The 18538-nt window shown below is 38.1% G+C and overlaps 1 pseudogene; it reads right to left on the bottom strand.

The window, feature by feature from the left end:
- Positions 1-3163: 3163 nt before the first annotated feature.
- The window catches only part of LOC140955315 (uncharacterized), a 31855-nt pseudogene continuing 16480 nt past the window's right edge, over positions 3164-18538 (bottom strand).

Raw genomic sequence — 18538 nt, 5'->3', positions numbered from 1 at the left:
TCGTCTCAAAAAAATTTAAATTTTTAAAGATCTTTGGAACGCGTTCCACTTTTAACGCGTTATTTTTAAAAACCACCAATTTCCCTCATTTGAGTCAATGTTGATAAAAAAATCCAAAAAATAAGAAAAATTAAATTTACAAAAAAACAGAAGTTGAGGGACCAAGTTTGGGGATCTAGCAACATTTTTGCATAGAAATAGAAGTTTCCAACACAAAAAAAAGGGGGGCAATTTTGAGAGACTAAAAAAAAAATACAAAAAAAAACCCTAAACCTAAACCTATCTCTACCAAACACAAAATAGCTACCCCTTCACGAGGCGCCCCCTGGCTTTTGGTTTTTTTGCTCCCTCTTGGCCACTCCCTTTAGCAGCCGCCACCAACCCTCTCTCTTTCCTTGCACCAAGACCATCCCCGTTTCTTCTTCTTCCCCGCTACACCACCATTTTCCCGTCACCCCTCACTCTGCTTCAACACCCCTTCCCATCTCCACCCGACAGACCCGACAGTCCATTCTCTTGAACCAGCTGCCAACTTGTGAAGACCTGACAATCCCTGTTCTCTTCTTCATCTCCTTGCAAATTAGCCTCTACAGCAGCCAACCACCACCTTCAGCTAACTCCATCGTTGCCCATAATCAATCATTATCGCAGACTAGCCTCCACCAAAACCAACCCGCGACAAACCCATAGCTAGCCTCGCCCAACCACAACACTAACAGACCACCACCTAGCCTCTCTTCCCCCGATCTGTCTTCCTATCTTCTTCCTGTCCCGACAGAACCACGTATCCAGCTCCATCAACAACGCTCCCCTTCCTCCTGATGTTGGTTCCCACAACCTCCAGATCTGCCACCAGCAGCAATCAAATGGATTGAGAAAATGAGAGAAGCAGATCTAAAAAAAGAACAAAATTAAAATCAAATGTTTTTGTGTGCGCTTTTTTTCTTATTGCAGATGGTTGTGACCCTTACCGATGGCGTAGGAAGACAGAGAAGAAGAAGACATTCCCGGATTATAATCTTATACGTAAGATGTATTCTTGATATTAAATAGAAAAGGTTTGTTTTGTTTTTATTGATGCTAGAGCAATTAGGTTCTTTTATCTGATAAGATAAGAATCTCCTTAATGAGAAGAACTTTTCTTATCTTTGTAAGAAATCAATGGCAAGACAACTTTCAAAATCTTTTAAATTACATCAAATTGTGAAGCAGCTTACCTCAAGTAAGATGCGTTACGGGTGCTAATATCTTCTCTAACCACAACCAGTCTCTTACTCGTGAATCTCTGACAATATCAGAATACTCGGGTTTACTAGTATCCCTTCAATAAAATACTAGGTGGTAACTCCCAAGAACCAATCAAGCAAAGAAATGAAAAATCACCAACAAACGCCACGATGATGACATGCGACAATAGGAAAGGACACCTCCCTTTGTCTTAAGTTCTGTGCTGACTTTCGTGTTCATTGTCTCCAGGACAAGAATTAAATACTGCAAAAGAACATAGATACTTGAATCTTTTCCATGAATCTCATGGCAAAATTGTAAGGTTTGTATTCTGGAGCTAGTAGCAACTTCCTTGATTATGTGTTGAACTGTTAGTGGAAGAATCGAATGTGTTAAGAGTTAAATTAATCAAGTCATCAGTTTATTTAATAATCATCCCTTGTCTAGTGATCCATTATTCCATCTATGAACACATCATATCTTCGTCCATCTTTAATACAATGAAATGATACTCGATTCCAAAATAATATTGATAATTTTTTCAAAGTAAATGTAAATATCTTAATTAGATGGCATGTTGATACAGGACCGTTAAAAAGAAATATCGGCATAGGCTTTATTTGCATTGATACGAGTATTCGTAAAAAATAATAATAACAACAACTATTAGATTAATTTCTTATGACATCTGCTATTCTGGATTATTATTTGATGATACAAGTATTCTTTTTTTTTTTTAATTATAATAATATTTTTTCCTTTTTTATTTGTGTTTTTTTTTCCTGAATAAAGGCTTCGTCAAGTAGGAATGGCAGGATTCCTAAATTATTTGATGATACGCATATACGATTTTAACAAATGAGTTTTTTTAAAATATAATATTTTTGAATTGTGTAACAACTCTTAGATAGTGTAATTAAATGCACACGCACACGCTTTTATGAGTCAATTATAACTCAGTCCCTATAGTTGAGCAAAATTAGTCAATTAGTCTTTATGATTTTATAAATTATACATTTATTTCGATGAAAAGAAAAATCAAAATATTCATATTTTATAAAACTAAATCAATGAATTACTGTAACTAAGAATTTTATAAGAACTAATAAATTACCATGGTTGTGTGTCGCTTTTTACATATAAAATCAAGTTGAAATAGAAAAAGGTGTACCAAGAATTATCATAAAATATAAATCATTCAATAAAATACTTCAATGGATTAGATATTTTATTCCCAATCAAACATATCTAATCAAAAGACTTCACGACTTGTCAAAATTTTAAAATTTGACATAAAATCAAGATTCACTACAAGATTTCACAGTTTTACTAACAGAAATATTTTGTTGGTTTGTGATTCATAGTTCGTCGGTAATTTTTTTTACCAACGAAAACAGTCTATCGGCTTTCCTTTCGTTGGTTATACCTCATTCCATCACTAACGCAGTCGGTAAAAAAAAACATTGCCGATGGTTTTATAGACGGAAATTGCGGATAAAAAAAAAAGTGCCCACTTGAAATATACCGACGGATTTATTCTGTCGGTGAGTGTATGCAATATCGATGAACTATTTCTGTCGAAAACCTTGTCGGTAATTGTGAAATTTGCACCAAGCTACTGTGCAATGCCGGCAGATTGATTCCATCGGTAATTTTGTCGCTAAGATTGACATTTCCCCGCTCTTTGTCAAATGCCGACTGATACATTCCGTCGGTAAAAACCCTTGGAAAGTATTTTTAAATATTTTTAAAAAAATTATTTAGAATACATAATATAAAATTATATAAATTAATAGTAGAAAAACCAATTATGCAAATAAATTTTTTTATTAAACATCAAAAACCAAAAAAATAAAGTTAATATTCATTACAAACTGAATGTGTTTTTAAAAAAATATTAAATTAACTATTAAAATTAAATAATATTCATTACAAATTAGCATAATAGTGGAGCTAGAGGAGGAGGAGAAGGAGGAGGCTGGTTGTTATACGGCCAAAAAGGAGGAGGCGCATATGGACCACCACTCTGTGATGCCATGTTCATGACTATTTGGCGAAGTTGTTCATGATTCGCTTTGAGTTCTATATACTTCGCCGATAGGTGGTCATATTTTTCAGTGAGCTGAGTCGTGTGTTGCTTCAAAGCCACAATCTTCATAGATTGGGTGCCTGATAATGATTGGAAGCTCCTAACGGTTGAGACACTATGAGTCACCTGCAAGTCCTCGGCCATAATGTTAGAAGATCCCATAAACCTAATTTTTTTCGAGTCCACCAGACGATCCAACCTCCATCCACAAATCCGGATCGAATTTCAAATAGGTTGAAGGATCGTCTCCATATCTTTTCCTTAAACAGCTATTATTGGTCTCCTAAAAATGAAAAAAAGTAATCATCATATTCAATTCAATAAAAATAATAACTTACAAAATAAAATGGTTGAACAAACATACCATAAAGTGTTAAGCACAGTTGTCATCGAACTGTTGCGCCCCCTATTGGCGGTCTTAACTTCGCACGTGCGTCTCAACAAACAACTACATCGGGCTTGGCTGAAGTCCAAGAGGTGTAGCCTATAATGAAAAAAATTAATTATAAAAAATTAATTTAACAATATATTTCATTTAAATTAATCTTACCATTCTTTTGCATGTGCAGCAAACGAAACGGAGCCGCCGATGTGCGTTGTCACTGAGCCATGAATTGGCCGATTCTAGTTGCTAGCGCCGGACTGTGAGCATCGTGTGAATCGCTCAGATGTCACGTGCTCAAGATAGAGTGGTCATATATCTGTCGGGATGTATATCGATTTGAAATCCCTCCAAACCGACATGTTGTTCCAGCCTTGGAGACCATTATCTCTCGCGGTTTTTTTTGCTTCATACCAAAAATCACGCACCCTACGTCCATAGCAAGAAATTAGATTTTGAAACATAAATCTTTTTCTAAAAAAATGTTGTATTGTTTTCGATGTTACCTAGTTGCTGCGTGATTTTCTCACACCCTCCTCACAACAGTGTCATGTGCACTGTCCCAGTCGAATAATTATTTATTTAAAATTATATTAATAATTTATTAGAAATAAGCTGAAAATTATAAATTAACACCAACCTCAAATCTGTCAAACCATGCATTGGTTTGAGGTATCCATTTAGGATGTCTGGATATCAGACTCCATTAAAATAACAGAATTTCTATCAATGATTTAAACGCCAATGATATTACTTGGGCGACCTCAATGTTTGTGAACCTGAAAATAAATTAAATTAATGAAATATTGATTAGTTGTTCATAAATTATGTTATAATTAAAAAAAAAAAAAACTAAACATTAACAAACTTATATTGAAAGGTCATCCTTCTGTTGTGCCTCCTACTTGTAGATGAATTGATTTCGCTACGAAGGCACACCGCCTCTATGTTGTGAAACAGCGCTGGAAGAAGCAGCATCGGTTGATGACATAAGTGGCGTAGATGCCTCTTCTTGAGAGGCACCTAAGAATATATATCATCTTCGCTGCTAGAAGAACTAGCTGCGACCATACATGACCAATGAGCTGTGGATATCGTTCTACGCATCTACACAATTTTATACGAATAATTATATAATTAAATTCGAATGTTAAAAAAAAAATCGACAGCACCTTTCTTATATTGGATACTACCCAAATTCACAAACCTGCAAATAGTGACAATAGCCACAACCAATTAACCCAATCTATACTAATATTGTATATAACATAACATCTATACAAATAAAATCCATACTAATTACAAGGTAAATTCAACAAATTATTCAATTATTAAGGAAATACAAACAATAAAATATATTCAATAAATTCAAAAACAAAACTCTAGACTAACAATTAAAATCAATGGAAATAATTAAACACAAATCATGCAATAATAAAGTAAAATTACTAATTATTCCAACATATTCAATTACTAATTCTAAGGTAAATTCAACATTAACAATTACAACTCAGTAAATTATTCAATTATTATGCCAATACAACAATCAAATATATTCAATAATTTAAAAAATATATATATAGACTTTAGAAATGAAATATGCTTACCTTAATAATGTATTTATTTCAAGACTTTATCTACATTGTAAAAATACACCAAAAAAAAAAACATAACAAAAAAAAATCCTTAAAAGTAAAATGAAATAGAGGAAACACATACCTTTTAATTTGATAAAGATTCAGAAGAAAACTTGTTAGAGATTGCAGGTAAAAGCCATGAAGAAATGAGAGGAAAAAAATTCGAAAGTGAAAGGTGAGGAACGGAGGAGATGAAAAAATGAACTGAAGAGGTGGTCGCTGAGATTTATAGGGCAATTTTACCAACGGATTCACCGACTAAAATAAAAAAATATATATTATTTTAATTTATTCCGTCGGTGAAATTTTGAAAATCCATCGGTAACTTTTGAATTTCACACCAACGTTTTTAATTACCCTCCATATTTTTCACGGTTCGTCGATAATTCCGTTAGCACCTGACGCGGTCAAAGATGAATTTAATGCACCGCCCTTTGGAATTCGCACAATTCATTGGTGATTTTGTCGGTACTATTGACCCGCCAACAACATACCGACATACTGGAATCTGTCTACAATGTCGTTGGTGACTGTGGCATTTGCAGTTGTAATCACCAAAGAGAAAAAAAAAACCGGTTTTAGATAAACCAAAACAAGGATAAGGATACATCTAAACCAACCCCCAAACAACCCATTTCTTTTGATGGGGAGTATAAATACAAGGAGAGGAGAGAGAATGATCCATCTTCTTCCCAAACCAGCAGTTGCATGTCATTCCTTCCTTCCCCTTTCACAACAGAAACGTGAATCAAACCAGTAGAGATGAATTTGTGAACTTGTGAGGGAGAGATGAGACCTTGAGAGAGGAGTGGGCAGCTACATAGAGGAGAGGAAAAAGAGAGCTGGAAAACGTGAGAGGAGGAAGAAGGAGGAGAACCAGCAGCTGAAGAGAAAAGAATAGTGTCAAACCTTCCTCAAACTTAGTTAAATTCTGAAGGTATGGGTCATGAAACTCTCTTCCTCTCCCCCTTAAGATCAAAAACGAAAATGAAGAAGAAAAAACCCTAAGAAAAGAATTGATCTAAGACCTAAGCCAGCTGTGAAGGAAGCTGAAATTAAATAAGAGAACAAGCAAACAAAAGTGAAATAAAGCCAATTTCAGAACATCTAACAAATAAATAAAATGGAAATAACAAATCATGATAGAGGGCTGGCTCTAACTATGGGGTGGGCCAGCACGTATATATGTGTGTTCTCCTGGAAATTATTGAAAGATTTTATACTGAAATTAATGTGTTCTGCTATGATGTTGTTGTGCTGAAATAAATGTGTTCTGCTGTGATGTTGTTATGCTGAAATTAATGTGTTATGTTGTGATGTTGTTGTGCTGAAATAAATGTGTTCTGGTGTGATGTTGTTGTGCTGGAATTAATGTGTTCTGCTGTGATGTTGTGTGCTAAAAGTAAGGAATTCTAAACCTGTTTTTACGAGTCTTTGCAAGTTGATTTTGAATTGATGACTGGATGTTAAATCATAGATTTTAGTTATTAGACTTAAATTGAGGAAAAAGTATGAGTTACTAAATTAAAGAACTTCTTGTGTTGTGTGTAAATGGAAAGGCTGACGAATCTGGACAGTTTCGTCTCTTGATTTTCAAGAGATTTCGGGTAGGAGGATGAAAGAATTAAGATCATATTCCTTATAGAAATTGTAGTTTTGAATGTTGGCTAATTAATGAAATTGGTCTTGCTCAATTTGGAGTTATAGAACTCCCGTTATGGGTCACCAAATGAAACAGTGACAATTCAAAAATGTCTAGATAGTATCATTTCAAAAATAAGACAGTAACAGTTCAAGACAGTAACAGTTCGAAAATGAGATAGTAACAGTTCAAAAACGAGACAGTAACAGTTCGGATTTTACGTAGAAATAGTTCAAATATATGTATATAGAAATGATGACTGAAAGAAAGACTTATTGGTTGTTGGTATGTTTATAATAAAACATATTCGTGAGTGAGAGGAACTTATGGGATAAACCTGTGAATTTCAGGAGGGACCACAGGCATGGGGCAACAACAGCAGCAGCAGCAGGGGAGTAAAATAGAGCTTCTATTTCAGGTAGGTGACTTGCACCTTCCCTTTTCATACGTTGAATATTGAAATATTTAACTTGAGTATTACCATATTGTTAGAACCGATATTAGATTATCGAATGCTTAAATGTTGATTAAAGGTTGATTAGCTTCGGCTAATGGCATCCGAGTGGATGGCCGGGACAAATGATTGATTAGCTTCGGCTAATGGCATCCGAACGGATGACCGGAACAAAAAATGATTAGCTTCGGCTAATGGCGTCCGAGTGGATGGCCGGGAGAAAAGAATGATTAGCTTCGGCTAATGGCATCCGAACGGATGGCTGGAACAAAGAATGATTAGCTTCGGCTAATGGTGTCCGAGTGGATGGCCGGGAGAAAGGACTGATTACTTTCGGCTAATGGCATCCGAACGAATGGCCGGTACAAAGAATGATTAACTTTGGCTAATGGCATCCGAATGGATGGCCGCGATGATGGACTGATTAGCTTCGGCTAATGGCATCCGGATGGATGGTCGGGACAAAAGAATGATTAGCTTCTGCTAGTGACAATTCGAAAACTTGTGCATCTAATTGTATTACTAGTTGTTATATCAACTACATGAATAAATTATAAATGTTAATGCTTTATTTAATGGCCAAACTGTTAGTACCATTATTATTATTATTAAGTATTTACATCCTCTTAAATGTTTTATACTACTGCAGGGACGTCACACCAACGAGATGTTTAGGAAACCCGATACACGGGAACCTACTTTTGCAAGGAATCATGTAGATGCATTCTATATCATAATGTATTTTGTATGGATCAATGTACTGAATGTATAACTTTTACTAGATCCTTTTTGTTTAAAAATGTGATGTCTATTAGTGGGATAGGAATGCAAGCTCATGACTATGTATATATTCTTTTAATATGATCTTCAAATCATGCAACTTTAATATTATGTGTTTGTGTAAGATTCACTTTTAAATGAAATGTTGATTGTATGGATTGTAGTTTGATGATGTGAAGCTTCAAGTTCCCTAATTACCGGTACCATGTGTTTTAAATATTAAAAAAAAAAATTTACTGTTGATTTGGGCTTGGAAAGCCGGGTTGTTACAGTTGGTATCAGAGCACTTGGTTTAGATCCTGAGGATCATTAATAAATGTGTTGTTACGATAAATTTCAGGATGGTATGCACCCGGTAAGGGACACGAACTGAGCCGCCCTCCTTCGAAAGGAGGGGCATGAACCAAGGTACCCAAGGTTGGCAAGACGAAGATCCCTTGGATGATACGGCATCTCATGCTCCGATACTACTACCCGAAACCTTGCAGGGGAAAGATACGATGGCAGGGGAAGGCTCGAGGCCTAATCGGACAGAGGAAACACCCCCAGTCGCAATGAAGCAGCGAGAAAGATCGGAAACACAACCATCTACTGTTCCAACTGGTGTGCCCCCACAATATGTAGACGCGGGACTCCTTGTACAAATAGTTAATGCCGTGGTGGAAGGCATGGCTAGTTCAGCGGCACAAACAACTCCCACCACGCAGATTCCACCAGCAGCCCCTACGACTAGCATGACCATGGATAATGTGATGCCACTAGTGCGATTAGTCAAAAGTATGAGGGAAATGGGTTGTGAACCGTATATGGGGGAACAAGATGCAAAGATAGCTGGAAGATGGATCAGGAAGGTGGAAAAGACAATGATTCAAATAAGCATACCCGAGGGTTTGAGGGTAAATTGTGCATCCCAGTTACTGTCTGATAGGGCAATGACATGGTGGGAAACAGTTCAGCTGAGGCGTGCGACCGAGACACTAACTTGGAGTGATTTCAAGACAGAGTTTGAGAATCAGTTTTATTCAAAGTATCATCGCAAGGTGAAAGAACAAGAGTTCTTGGCATTAAGACAGGGTGATATGTCAGTATTGGAGTACGAAAGGAGATTCCATGACCTCTCATTGTTCGCCCCACACTATGTGCCGACAGAGGAACATATGATTGAAAAGTTGAGAGATGGTTTACGACAGGATTTGAGACAAGGATTGATCGCCTTGCGATTTAAATCGGTGAGGGAGTTGATTGAGGCTGCACAAGCTCTGGAGGCATTTATTGGAGAAAGCCAAGGGGGGTATCAGGATATAAGCAAAAAGAGAGATGGGGACTATTTCAGCGGCAGACCACCGCACCCGAAGAAAGGAAAAAGTGGAGTGTTTGAGCAGTACGGAAAAAAAGGGAGTTTGATATTACCGCCTCACCAGCAGTCAAGTGGGAGAGTGATGGTTGGACAGTCGCACTCGAGGGCAAACTCTTCTACTGGGACCAGTGACCGCAAGGGTGTTGACTATCCTTTTTGTGTAAAGTGTGGACAAAAACACCCTGGGGACTGCTCAGTTTCCCCCGGGCGGTGTTTTGTGTGTAGAGGAGAGGGCCATAGGTGGAGGAACTGTTAGTATCTTAGTCAAGGGTGTCATTACTGTGGTGGAAGAGGTCATTACAAGAGGGAATGCCCCAAAAGGAACACCGGACAAGTACAGAGCTACAGACAGCCTAGTCAGAGCCACCAGCAGTCAATCACCGTTAATAGGCCAGTGAGATCTTCTCAATCAGGGGCAAACTCCAGTCGAGGGAAGCCGAGGGCACAAAATGATCGGACCCTGAGGAGGGTCTTCCACCTGACACAGGAGGAGGCCAGGGCTGCATCAGATGTGGTGGCGGGTACACTATTATTGAATGGTTTTAATGTGCATGTGTTGTTTGATCCGGGTGCCACCCACTCATTCATTGCTAAGAGAATTGTCACTAAATTGAGAAAGGAAGTAAAAATGTTAGAGAAGGGGTTTGTAATTAGAACTCCAATGGGAAACATGGTTGAAACAAATATTGTATATGTGGATGTGGGGGTTAGTTTATCCGGGTATGAAACAGAAGTAGACTTGATTCCCTTAGAGCTGCATGATTTTGACATAATACTGGGCATGAATTGGTTGAGTAAATACAAGGCACTAATCGATTGTTATGCTAAAACTGTTACTTTCCAAACACCTAAGGGCGAGAAAAAGACTTTTGATGGAGAGAGAGTTCTCAAACTAAATGCTTTAATATCGGTGGTAACAGCCCAAAAACTTTTAAGAAAGGGATGTATGGGATACCTCGCATACATCTTAAACTCTGATGATGAAGGTCCACGATTGAAGGATATTCCTGTGGTAAAGGATTTCCCAGATGTGTTTCCAGAAGAACTACCAAGACTACCCCCGGAGCGAGAGGTAGAAGTGTCTATAGACACTTTTCCTGGAGTTCCACCCATAGCCCAACAACCGTATCGGATGGCTCCAGCAGAACTGAACGAGTTAAAGACTCAATTACAGGAATTATTAGACAAAGGGTTCATATGGCCCAGTAATTCTCCTTGGGGAGCACCGGTCCTATTTGTAAGAAAGAAAGATGGAACCCATAGACTTTGTATTGACTATCGACAGTTGAACAAAATAACAATGAAAAACAAGCATCCGTTACCTCGGATAGATGATTTGTTCGACCAATTAAAGGGAGCAAGGGCATTTTCAAAGATAAATTTGAGATCAGGGTAATACCAGATGAAGATTAAAGAAGCGGATGTAGCAAAGACCGCATTTAGAACTCGTTACGGACATTATGAATTTTTGGTGCTGCCATTTGGGTTGACGAACGCCCCAGCTCTCTTCATGGATTTGATGAATCGGGTTTTTCAACCATACCTGGATAAGTTTGTGGTGGTATTCATTGATGATATACTGGTATACTCGAATTCTTTCGAGGAGCACAAGGAACACTTGAGACGAACCTTACAAACCTTGAGAGATCACCAGCTATATGCAAAACTGAGTAAGTGTGAATTTTGGCTTAAAAGAGTGACGTTTCTGAGACATGTCATTTCAGCTGAAGGTGTTTTTGTTGACCCCCAAAAAGTTGAAGCAGTCTTGAAATGGGAAAGACCGACTTCGGTCACTGAAATACGTAGCTTCCTGGGACTTGCAGGATACTATCGGAGATTTATCGAAGGTTTTTCCCTGATTGCAACCCCTTTGACCCAGCTAACTAGGAAAGATAAGAAATGGGTGTGGTCGGAAGAATGTGAGGCAAGCTTCCAAGAATTGAAGAGGAGGCTCACCACTGCTCCAATGTTAACCCTCCCCTCAGGGACCGAGGGTTTTGTGGTATATAGTGATGCTTCGGGGAAGGGATTGGGGTGTGTTTTGATGCAACATGGGAAGGTGATCGCTTATGCATCAAGGCAATTAAAGACTCATGAGGTGAACTACCCGGTGCACGACCTGGAGTTGGCAGTTGTAGTATTTGCCTTGAGGATATGGAGACACTATTTGTATGGGTCTCGAACCCAAATTTTTACTGATCACAAGAGTCTGAAGTATCTGATGTCGCAAAAGGAGTTGAACATGCAACAAAGAAAGTGGATAGAGCTCATTAAGGATTATGATTGCACCATAGAATATCACCCGGGGAAAGCAAACGTGGTGGCAGATGCCCTCAGTTGAAAAAATAAAGCCTCCTTGGGAAGCATAACAGTGGGAAGGGAGCAGCAATTGGCAGAACTAAAAGAGTTGGGTGCAGTTTTGGGGCAGGAGGTGGTTTGGTAGCCCAATTAGTGGTGCGACCAACATATCGAGAACAGATACTACATGCCCAATTCCATGATAAGGTGGGGTCCGAGATTAGGAAGAAGGTGGAAGCCAGGGTAGAAATGAAATTCCGAGTAGCAGACGATGGATCCTTGATGATGGGACAATGGTTGTACGTGCCTGATGACGAAACAGTCAAACGAATGGTTCTACAAGAAGCACATGAGTCCAAATTCTCCATACATCCTGGCAGCACTAAGATGTATCGAGACCTGAAACACCTCTATTGGTGGCCTAATATGAAAAGGGAAATAGCTGAATATGTGTCAAAGTGTGGGATATGTCAACAAGTCAAGGTTGAACACCAAAGGCCTGCGGGACCATTACAACCATTACAAATTCCAGAATGGAAGTGGGAGATGATCATCATGGATTTCGTGTTAGGATTTCCCAAATGGAGGAAAGGAAATGATGCGATATGGGTTATTGTAGATCGGTTAACGAAATCCGCACTATTCTTGCCTATAAAGATGACCGACTTGGTGGACAAGCTTGTCAAGATCTACATAAATGAGGTGGTACGACTTCATGGGATTCTGGTGTCCATTGTATCGGATCGAGATCCCAGGTTCACCTCTCGACTTTGGCCTAGCATACAACATGCCTTGGGGACAAGATTGGACATGAGCACTGCGTTTCACCCTCAAACGGATGGCCAATCAGAAAGAGTCATCCAAGTCTTGGAAGACCTATTACGAGCTTATGTGCTAGAATTTGGAGGAAACTGGGAGGAACACATGGCATTGGTGGAGTTCACGTATAACAATAGTCACCAAGCCACAATAGGGATGGCCCCATATGAAGCCTTGTATGGTAGGAGGTGCAGAACTCCTTTGTGTTGGGAGGAAATTGGGGACAGGAAGTTATATGGGGCAGAGTTGGTCCAAGTCACCACGGAGAAAGTGAGAACTATCAAGGATCGCATCAAAGCCGCACAGGATAGACAGAAGAAGTATGCCGATGTGAGGAGAAGACCTCTCGAGTTCAGTATGGGGGACCAGGTGTTCTTGAAGGTAGCCCCATGGAAGAACATGTTACGGTTTGGATTAAAAGGGAAGTTAACTCCCCGCTTCATCGGACCTTTCAAAATCTTACAACGAGTAGGACCAGTAGCCTACAAGGTGGATTTGCCCCCATAGTTAGCCAAAGTCCATGATGTGTTCCATGTCTCCTTGTTAAGGAAGGCTGACGTGGACCCCGCCCGAGTTCTACCCTAGGTCCCAGTAGAAGTCAAGGAAGACTTAACACTGGAATTGAGGCCCATAAGGATACAAGATCAAGAAGTGAAGGAGCTACGGAGCAAAAAGATCCCCATCGTCAGAATCTTATGGCGAAATGCTCAAGTAGAAGAGGAAACTTGGGAGAGGGAGGCTGAGATGAGGAAAAAGTACCCCAATTTATTTGAACTACCAGGTATGGAGTATGAAACTGCTTAAATTTCGAGGATGAAATTCATATTTAGGTGGGGAGAATGTAATCACCAAAGAGAAAAAAAAAAACGGTTTAGATAAACCAAAACAGGATAAGGATACATCTAAACCAACCCCCAACCAACCCATTTCTTTTGATGGGGAGTATAAATACAAGGAGAGGAGAGAGAATGATCCATCTTCTTCCCAAACCAGCAGTTGCATGTCATTCCTTCCTTCCCCTTTCACAACAGAAACGTGAATCAAACCAGTAGAGATGACTTTGTGAACTTGTGAGGGAGAGATGAGACCTTGAGAGAGGAGTGGGCAGCTGCATAGAGGAGAGGAAAAAGAGAGCTAGAAAACATGAGAGGAGGAAGAAGGAGGAGAACCAGCAGCTGAAGAGAAAAGAATAGTGTCAAACCTTCCTCAAACTTAGTTAAATTCTGAAGGTATGGGTCATGAAACTCTCTTCCTCTCCCCCTTAAGATCAAAAACGAAAATGAAGAAGAAAAAACCCTAAGAAAAGAATTGATCTAAGACCTAAGCCAGCTGTGAAGGAAGCTGAAATTAAATAAGAGAACAAGCAAACAAAAAGTGAAATAAAGCCAATTTCAGAACATCTAACAAATAAATAAAATGGAAATAACAAATCATGATAGAGGGCTGGCTTTAACTATGGGGTGGGCCAGCATGCATGTATGTGTGTTCTCCTGGAAATTATTGAAAGATTTTATGCTGAAATTAATGTGTTCTGCTGTGATGTTGTTGTGCTGAAATTAATGTGTTATGTTGTGATGTTGTTGTGCTGGAATAAATGTGTTCTGCTGTGATGTTGTTGTGCTGGAATTAATGTGTTCTGCTGTGATGTTGTGTGTTGAAAGTAAGGAATTTTAAAACCTGTTTTTATGAGTCTTTGCAAGTTGATTTTGAATTGATGACTGGATGTTTTCATAGATTTTAGTTATTAGACTTAAATTGAGGAAAAGTATGAGTTACTAAATTAAAGAACTTCTTGTGTTGTGTAAATGGAAAGGCTGATGAATCTGGACAGTTTCATCTCTTGATTTTCAAAGAGATTTCGGGTAGGAGGATGAAAGAATTAGGATCATATTCCTTATAGAAATTGTAGTTTTGAATGTTGGCTAATTAATGAAATTGGTCTTGCTCAATTTGGAGTTATAGAACTCCCGTTATGGGTCACCAAATGAAACAGTGACAATTCAAAAATGTCTAGATAGTATCATTTCAAAAATGAGACAGTAACAGTTCAAAAAAAATAAGACAGTAACAGTTCAAAGACAGTAACAGTTCAAAAAAAATGAGACAGTAACAGTTCAAGACAGTAACAGTTCAAAAAAATGAGACAGTAACAGTTCAAGACAGTAACAGTTCAAAAATGAGAAAGTAACAGTTCAAAAACGAGACAGTAACAGTTCGGATTTTACATAGAAATAGTTCAAATATATGTATATAGAAATGATGACTGAAAGAAAGACTTATTGGTTGTTGGTATGTTTATAATAAAACATATTCGTGAGTGAGAGGAACTTATGGGATAAACCTGTGAATTTCAGGAGGGACCACATGCATGGGGCAACAACAACAACAGCAGCAGGGGAGTAAAATAGAGCTTCTATTTCAGGTAGGTGACTTGCACCTTCCCTTTTCATACGTTGAATATTGAAATATTTAACTTGAGTATTACCATATTGTTAGAACCGATATTAGATTATCGAATGCTTAAATGTTGATTAAAGGTTGATTAGCTTCGGCTAATGGCATCCGAACGGATGGCCGGAACAAAGAATGATTAGCTTCGGCTAATGGTGTCTGAGTGGATGGCCGGGAGAAAGGACTGATTACTTTCGGCTAATGGCATCCGAACGGATGGCCGGGACAAAGAATGATTAACTTTGGCTAATGGCATCCGAATGGATGGCCGCGATGATGGACTGATTAGCTTCGGCTAATGGCATCCGGATGGATGGCCGGGACAAAAGAATGATTAGCTTCTGCTAGTGACAATTCGAAAACTTGTGCATCTAATTGTATTACTAGTTGTTATATCAACTACATGAATAAATTATAAATGTTAATGCTTTATTTAATGGCCAAACCGTTAGTACCATTATTATTATTATTAAGTATTTACATCCTCTTAAATGTTTTATACTACTGTAGGGACGTCACACCAACGAGATGTTTAGGAAACCCGATACACGGGAACCTACTTTTGCAAGGAATCATGTAGATGCATTCTATATCACAATGTATTTTATATGGATCAATGTACTGAATGTATAACTTTTACTAGATCCTTTTTGTTTAAAAATGTGATGTCTATTAGTGGGATAGGAATGCAAGCTCATGACTATGTATATATTCTTTTAATATGATCTTCAAATCATGCAACTTTAATATTATGTGTTTGTGTAAGATTCACTTTTAAATGAAATGTTGATTGTATGGATTGTAGTTTGATGATGTGAAGCTTCAAGTTCCCTAATTACCGGCACCATGTGTTTTAAATATATATAAAAAAAATTTACTGTTGATTTGGGCTTGGAAAGCCTAGTTGTTACAGCAGTGATTATTTTTCAACTCTCTGTGAAAATGCCGACGGAATGTTTCCGTCAAACAACATTGTCGGTGATTGTGGGCATTTGCAGTGATTATTTTTCAACTCTTTGTGAAATGTTGACGGACGGTAGTCTAACTGCAAAGTCATTGGTAATTGTGGCATTTCAAGTAATTATTTTTCAACTCTCTATGAAATGCCGACAGACCTTAGTCCGTCGTATGGATGTCGGTGATTGTGCATTGTACAAGAAAGATTTATATTTGTATTTGCATATTTACCTTACTGCAAATACTTAAATGGTAAATTGTCCATCGCACAAAAATAACAACAGTGCTTAAACAATACATAAACTTATAAAATAAATATTTTGTCTTACAAAATATATCATCCATAATATATATTACATGAAAAAAATGTTTTACACAGGTCTTCATTATGATAGTTAGTCAAAATTTTCTTCTTCTTTGTTGACAATTAAATAGTCATCACCTTCATCACAATCTTCAATATGGATATCATCATCTTCATCGATATTTGCTTGTCCGCTAGAGCTCAAAATAATATTCAACTCCTCTATGTCAACATCAATAAGACTATCATCGAAAACACAAAAATTTAAATTTTCTTCCAACTCAATCGAAGGAGGAACTCAATATGGTTCAACCAATTCACAAACTTGAAAGACTTCATCTTGCACACTTGTCTCTTTGTTCTTATCCTGAACAAGCTTGACACGACCCCTGGGTTTTGTTTTTAAAACGGACAACCAATCCACTCTTGATTAATCCTTTCTAAATGAAAGGGTGTATGTATAATAAACTTGTTGACATTGCTTTGCGAAAACAAAGACATTGTTTACGTTGCGGAGTCTAGCTTTTGAGTTGATTTTGACCAGATCATAGTGCGGATCAACTCTGATTCCTCTATCAGTTGTGTCATACCAATAGCATTTGAATAAAAACACTCTATTATGTTCGCTATGATATTGCAGTTTGACGACCTCTTCTAATCTACCATAGGAGTCAACTTCTAACTCACTATTAATCGATCCATTAACACAGACATCGTTGTTGTATGTCTTTCTTTCATACTTGTATTCTTCAGTATGGAAAACATATCCATTGATAAAATACCCATTGTAGCACTTGACTTTTCTTTCAAGGCCCAGGCTTAGTGAAGACATTGACTTAGCAGCACTCCTTCCCATTTGATAAACCTTGTATGTAATGTACATCAATGAACAGTAAACGAGAATCTCGTAATGACATGTATACAATAATTTTGCATGTTAGAATGAGTTTTTGATAGTGCTTACATGTGTTCTGAACCAAGTGGAAAATTGTTCATCTTGTAATTAAAAGATCCAGGATTCAGTTAGCTGTGAATTATTGGATAGCAAATATTGTCGATGTTGCCTGTAAGTGATAATGAGTGTATGATATTACAATATATAATTAACAGTGTAACGGCCCGGCCCAACTTGCCATATATTGTCCGCTTTGGGCCTTACCGCCCTCACGGTTTTGTTCCTAGTGACGCGAGCCCATTTCTGAGCCTGACGCCCTAAAACGTGTATAACAAGTTGGCAACCAGCACCACTTATAAGGCCAGCAACACACCCCTCACCCGCCGATGTGGGGATCTTATAATCCACCCCCCTTAAGGAGCCCGATGACCCGTCGGCACAACCGGACAGCCAGTGAGGTCGGCTCTGATACCAAAATGTAATGGCCCGACCCAACTTGCCATATATTGTCCGCTTTGAGCCTTACCGCCCTCACAGTTTTGTTCCTGGTGACGCGAGCCCATTTCTGAGCCTGACGCCCCAAAACGCGTGTAACAAGTTGGCAACCAGCACCACTTATAAGGCCAGCAACACACCCCTCACCCGCGATGTGGGATCTTACAAACAGTATATTATTGACAAAGTTTAATTAGTATTACAACATATATAAACTTACTAAATAAAAGGTCTCAGCTTATCACAGTTAAATAAAACATAACTATATACTTGTTTGAACTTTGTTTCCGACAAATATCTTTCTCTTATGGTATTTTTAGGTGTGGGTCATCCAGGATTGAAGAATATTAACAAGTTCCACTAGAAGGCACTTCACCGCTATCATCATGCCGTGGAACGTGATTGATTCTCGTTCTTAGATGAGGTTCAAAATAGTATGAGATAAATGTTGAGATCCCCTCAACAATGTAGGCTCACATATTGAAGCCTCAACATGCGCCTTGTTCTTAACCATTTTCTTGAGATTGAACAGGTACCTACATTGAATTAATCAAATATTTTCAATTAAGAAAAACAAATAAAAATACTTTTATATGTGAATTACATTGCAACTGTAATATCTAACCATTCGAATGTGTACATCCATATATACTGGATCGGTCCTCCAACTTTTACCTCGAATGGTAAATGTATGGAAGATGCTCCATTGAGTCAAAAATTGATGGAGGGAATATCATCTCAAAGTTTGTAA

Source organism: Populus alba, chromosome 2 (assembly GCF_005239225.2).
Source record: "Populus alba chromosome 2, ASM523922v2, whole genome shotgun sequence".
Classification (NCBI taxonomy): domain Eukaryota; kingdom Viridiplantae; phylum Streptophyta; class Magnoliopsida; order Malpighiales; family Salicaceae; genus Populus; species Populus alba.
This window is presented reverse-complemented; position numbering and strand designations above follow the sequence as displayed.